This window comes from Petaurus breviceps, unplaced genomic scaffold, assembly GCF_028583685.1.
Source record: "Petaurus breviceps papuanus isolate PSGF00001 unplaced genomic scaffold, PetGlider_PUasm1.0 186, whole genome shotgun sequence".
NCBI classification, from domain to species: Eukaryota; Metazoa; Chordata; class Mammalia; order Diprotodontia; family Petauridae; genus Petaurus; species Petaurus breviceps.
The window spans coordinates 53,883,090-53,889,512 of NW_027185798.1; the positions used below are offsets into that span (position 1 = coordinate 53,883,090).

Here is a 6,423-nt window from a genome sequence, read left to right on the forward strand (position 1 = left end):
GGACAGTGCTGTTGTTGCAGGGGTCTGGGAGCCTTTCTGTTGGTTCAGAAGCCCTGAAGAAGGATTTTCTTGTTGTATGTTTACAGAAATCCTGGGAGAGGGCTTTGCTAATGTGTTCAGGGGTTCTAGGACTGTTCTACAGACAGAGGATGAATTCATGAAGGGACTGGCAATGTATCTTATGGCCTCGCTAAGCCTTGTCTCCCCAGGAACTAAGATTGCTGAGAACTTGCCTCATGTCAAGATGAAGAAAAGACCTCCATTTGGGTATTAAGTGCTGTGTTTAAACTTGATGTAACTCTGGGGTAGATTCAATTGTGATCCAGGGATGGGGAACTTTTGACCTTATTGTGCTCTGTGATTGACAAATGAAGGTACTTTACCTATGTTTGGAAACTAATCTCCATTTGAGAAGAGGGGTTTTGTGGTGGACTAAATGAAGGTATAGCCTAGGGGTGGAGTAGTATTTAGAACCAGGACTTTGTAATTGATTGAATGATTGGAAGGTCCTGGGGTGGGGTAGTACTTGGAGATTATTTAATCACACTTAGTAAATGCTGTATTTTGAATGATGTCATGTTTTGATCTTCTCTGTTCTGGGTTTGTTACTGAATAAAATAGAGAGCACCTATGCTGGTATTTTGAACCTGGGAAGTTGCCTTTGCTTGGTATTACATTACAGATGCACACACATACACACAGACTTCACACATACATATAGACTCCCTCAGATTGACAGCAATTTCCTTCAAGACAAAAATTGTTTCACTTTGGCTTTCTATCCCCAGCCTCTAGCATAGGGCCTGGTACAAAGTAGTTGCTTGATAAATGGTGATTGGTTGCGTGACATGTATGCCCAATAGTATTAATATAGTATGTGCTTTATTAAACCTGAATGAAAATTTTAAAAAGATAAATATGACACCTAATTTTAATAATTTAAGTATTTTTAAAAATTAATTATGGGTTAGGGTTAGTTATTGAGACTAAAGATAGAGGTTTTCAAATCATCCACTTCTATAACCTTAAATTTTTTTGTCCATTTACTCTTCTCTCCTCCCCTTTCCCTCTCCTTGACTTCCATCCTCTCCTCTCCTCTCCCTTCTCCTTCCTTTTCCTTCTCCTCTCTTTCTTTTTCTTGCCAGATTCAGTGAATTTAAAATATGGAGGTTTCTTTTGATATGAGTGTGGAAGAAGTGGGAGCAAGATTCACAGTGTTAGAGAGAACTGGTGTCAGGGGATGGGGCAAAGAGGGGAAATATTGCCTAACTGGGGAAAAACACCCAGCTTGAATTAGGAATAGGCAAGAGAGGATGAGCCACAGAGATGGGCACTCTGTAAGTATGCTGAACAGTCATCCTACCCTCCTCATTTTGAATTTTTTCTTTGCCCAGTCCAAAGGATCATCTTGTCCATTCCCTGATTGTTGTATGTCCACCCCACTTGGAAGATTATTGTCCTACACTATCATCCCATCTTGATAATTGGTACCAACTCCGGGATTTCACATTTATAAGTCAGCCTACACACTGCCACCTACATAATCTTCCTAAATCAACACTCAGGTCAAGTAATACAGATACTCAGCCTTTAGTAGACAATAGTCCTCTTCGCCCTATTGTCACTGAAATAAAGTGTCAAATGCTGAACCTGGTATTTATATCTACATTCCTTTATTTATTTTCTCTCTATATATTCTAAATTAACTGAATATTCAACCTCCTCCCTTGTCATACTGCTTATCTATCATCTATCTCTATGCCTTTGTTCACAGGGTCTGAGAACCTTGGACTCCCTCCAATTGAAGGAGGTCCTCTCCATCAGTAATTTAAGCACATTTCTTTCACATCTATTATAAGGTAAACTCCTGGAGAATACTATCTGTATTGGAATTATAGTAGCATTCCAAGAAGACTGAGCACAGTGCTTTCTTCAGAGTAGGTATTAATAAAGATTTTCTGAGTTGAATTCAGTTTATTGCAGTTACTTAACCTCTCTGTGCCCTTTTTTTCTCTCTACTTCTCTATAATGGAAAAAAATTTAGTACCCTATCTGCCTACCTCTTAGGATGTGTTTGTGTGTGTATGTGTGTGTGTCCATGTGTGTATATGTGTTGGGAAGATCAATGAGAAATCATTTTGAAAACAAACCGATAATATACATCTAAGCTATTATAAATATTATTACTCTAAGTAGGCCACTGAAGTAGTGAATGCACATATAAATGGCTAGATATTACACATACTTCACTGACCTTCATTCAATAGTAAGAGATCTAGACAAAGGTCTACAAAATATTGATTAGATTTCCCATAGAGGATTTTTTTTTTTTGGAGAGTATGGGCAAGATAGGTAACAAATAAGAAGAGATATTTAGTTTTGGTCTATATCATTAGGCTGAATAGCTATATCCATTAGATACATCAATATATTGACAATAATAATATATAATGTGATATAACAATGTAACATAAAACAATGTAAACATTATATAACACAATGTAGGATTACTTAGCTGGACAACCATACTATAACTGTCAACCTTAGTTTGGAGGCAATATTAGAATTAGAGTTCTTATGAATTTTGCTAACGAAATTGAAGGAATTCATGTAAGAGCCTTGAATATGAACTTAAGAACCTTAGGTTCAAATCTTGCTCCACTATGTACTTACTATCCGAGTGACCATGAACATGTAATTTTTAGCTTCTTAAGTTTTAGGTTCCTCGATTTAATTAAAATTTAATGAATGTTTATTGTAAAACAGAGATACTATTACCTCAGGGTTTCCATGAGAAAAGTTGTTTGGAAATTTTAGAGCCCTATTATTGAATAGATTTAATTTTAAACTTTTATTAAAGTCCTATTTTGATACCTCTTCATGGCAAAGCAGTGAATTTTTTTTAGGATTATACCAATAGAACACAGGTTCGAACATATCTTATCCATACTTGAAAAGCCTTGTGTATAGGCCTGAAAATGTGTGTGGACAGCTCTTACTAAGTTCTGAAAGACTCAGTACCAGAAAATAGGTCACTGGGTGCTGCCCCTCTCTGTCTGTACCACCTCCTCCTCCTTCTCCTCCTCCTCCTCCTCCTCGTCCACCTTCTCCTGCTCCTCCTTGTCCTCCTCTTCTTCCTCCTCCTTTTTCTGCCCCTCCTTCTCCTCTTTCCACTCCCTAGGATTGCACAGTCCAACAATGAAGGCACCAAAGGCTCATAATCTGCCTAAGTAAAGGAAGTTCATAATCTGCCTAAGTAGAGGAAGTTCTGACGAGATCCTTGAAGTTCCACACCTCAGTGCAGACTCCAACCCCTTTTCCAACTCTCATGTTCCTCCCTCTGTGCAAACATCTCTCTTCTTAATCAGCTCTACTTTCCTAAACACACGCACACAAATAAAACAAACAAACAAAAACCAGCATGTTGTTCTACGCAATGTCCAATAACCACCAAAAAGATCAACATATTGCTGTATTTCAAACCTTAAAAAAGGCAGATGACAAAATGAGAAGCAACAGCTCTGAATTTGGGGTCAAAACACCAGATGAATTCCTCATTCTGCCAATTACTATTTGTAAGATGTTAACCATGACTTTTAGAGCACTGCATTTGGAGTGAGTAAAACCTGAATTTAAATCCTATCACAGATGGTCCCTATCTGTACGACAAGTCACCTAACTTCTCATTCTCTTTCTTTATCTGTAAAATGGGGTTAATAATCAAAACTACCACAAAAGGTTACTGTGACGACCAAGCTCTACTATATATAGAGAGAGAGCTTTAGAAAACTTAAGAGTTATGTAAATGCTATTATTATTGTTATTGTTGTTAATATTATTAAAAAATGAGGGAGTCTGACTAGGTCAATTAGGCAATCTTCAACATTTATTAACTTCCTAGTATGTACCACAAACAGTACTAGGCACTTGGAATATTTTATTAAATTCCTGCCATCTGGGGGCTTATATTTTAACTATAGTGACAACACACAAATATATAGGACATATAAAACACATACAAAACAGATATAGGAGAGATGTAGAGGGAAAGGCGCTTGAAGCTCAGGGTGAAGTAGGGCAAGAGGAGGCATCTTAGTCCCTTTTAAGGATTCCTTCTAATGCTAAATCTATGATTTTTCTCAAGGCCAACTCACCTAATACCACCTCACATGGTTAATAGTTGATTCACAAACTTGCAGGGAAATACACTATAGACCATGGTTTTCAAAGGTAACCTTAAGCTTCTAAAGCTATTTATATTCTATAGAAAATGGGGAAAAAACTCAAGTTTTTGAATCAAAATGAGAGCAAAGTAATACAAAGACAGCAGCAGGTTGTGCTTAGAATACAGTATTTCTTGAGGCTCAGGCCATACATTTAAGCACAGTCTGTACTTTTCCTTTAAACAATTTATTTCTGCCACCACTCTGATTTGAGCTTCAGACTCTGAAAGCTAATTAAAGTCATATTGAATGGTTTAGGCCAAACCTAAACAGTGATGAATTTTCAGGCTGTTTTTGGATTGCAGGGTCTAAAAGTTTCCAGCAAGGGACGACATCATAAGCCAAGCTTTGCCTTTGCTTTGCTTTTCCAATTCAGTCTCATCACACATGCCGTCGGCAGAAAAACTGAGAATACAAAGTCAGTAACTTATATATAGATACAATAAAATGCCTAACTTTTCTGCAAACTGCACTGAAATCTGAAGGAGCACTATTTCTTACATGAATTAAACAGAAAGGTCTTAAATAAAGCCCGGGAGGCTAGTACAGTAGCTGCTTTGTTGAAAATCTACCCTGAAAATGTATCCCATTCATTTGTCATAGAGTAGATTTCTGAATCTGATACCTAAGCCCCGAGGCAGAGCAATAACTAGTTGATGGTTGGGGCTGGGAATAGGGGAACTAGGGTTTCTCATGAAGGAATACACTTCTATGGCATGTCTCCTCCCCAGAGGGCTGCTTCCTCCCCATGGCAATCTATCATTCAATCAACAAGCATTTAATAAATGTCTACCATCTTATGAAACTGTATTAGGTGCTAGAGGTTTTGTTTGTTTTTATTTTACTAATAGAGGGAACAAAAAGATGCCTACTCTCAAGAAACTTGCATTCCACTTGAAGAAATTGTATGTATACATACATGTATCCATGCACTGGTGTACATATATGTAGATAGAGTAATGTACATGTATGTGTAGACATATACATGTACATATATGTGTATGTGTGAACTAATCCAATCTAATAAATATTTATTAATTAACTACTGTGCTTAGCACTGTGCTTAGTACTGGGGATACAATGAATAATAATAATAATAGTGATAATAATAAAGTAATAATTTTTTTAAAAAGACAGCCCTTACCTTCAAGGAATTTAAAGTCTAATGGGAGAAGACAATCCACAAAAGGAGGCAGGAAGGGGGAGGGGAAGACCAGAGGGCATCTTGTTTCAGGTAGTGGAAACCAGATTGAGCAGCAGATAAACCAGATTGAACAGCTGATACAGACTGGAGTTAGGTGAAAAGTCAAGCTTCTGGTTTCCATAAAAGAAGACATTTGGAGGAGTTCAGTAGCTACCTGCTAGCCCTCCAACCAGAAGAGATAGGAAACTGAAGGAAGTAGTGTCAGTCAAGGCTTGAGTTAGAAGCATTTATTCACTGGAATTTTGTGTCAAGTCTGTGCTAGGCACTGATAAAAAGACAAATATAAAACAGTTCACGTTCTCAAGAAACTTCCATTCTGGTGAAATACATAATAATCGGGGGAGACACTTGTAACCTATGGGAGCCAGAAAGGATTGACCTAAGAGGTAGCGATTCCTTTTGCCACTGCTACTCTTTTTCCTTTGTTCTTGAAAAGGACCATGACATCAGGTAGGTGATACCATGACATGTAAGGCAATTAGATTTAAGTGAGGGATGGCTGTGCAAGGTCACCAGCCTCACTTTCTTCTCCAGCGCCATCTTGTCCAGTCTTAAGATATAGATCAGGACAACTGGAGATGGGGTCTCAGTTTGACTGAGGCAATGCCTATTCACTAATTAAGGCTTAATAAGAAATGAGGCAAAGAAGGACCTTTTTTTTTTTTTTAAAGAGAGAGATCTGGGAGGGGAAGACTGTGAGGGTTTCTGGTCAAAACAGAAACAATTGCTATTTGCAGTCATTCGGAACCAATCAGAGTCCAAACAATAATCAAGTAGGGCTTGGCCTAAGAGAAAAAAAAAGAAAAAAAATTCAGAGATTAAAATTTTACATCCCCTTTGTTCAGAATCCAGCTTCTGACTCCATTATTCCACTTAAATTTCTCTCTCCAAAATTACTAACGGTGGAGATTGGTAGGAGCATTGAAGGAACCTTTGGATGATACAAGGAGGAGGCGAGGAGGGATGCTGTCTATCTAGGCAGAGTTGACTGACTTT

General features: G+C 37.8%; 1 pseudogene; it reads right to left on the reverse strand.

The window, feature by feature from the left end:
* The window catches only part of LOC138162265 (ER membrane protein complex subunit 3 pseudogene), a 10,558-nt pseudogene extending 4,591 nt beyond the window's left edge, over positions 1–5,967 (reverse strand).
* Positions 5,968–6,423: the final 456 nt, after the last annotated feature.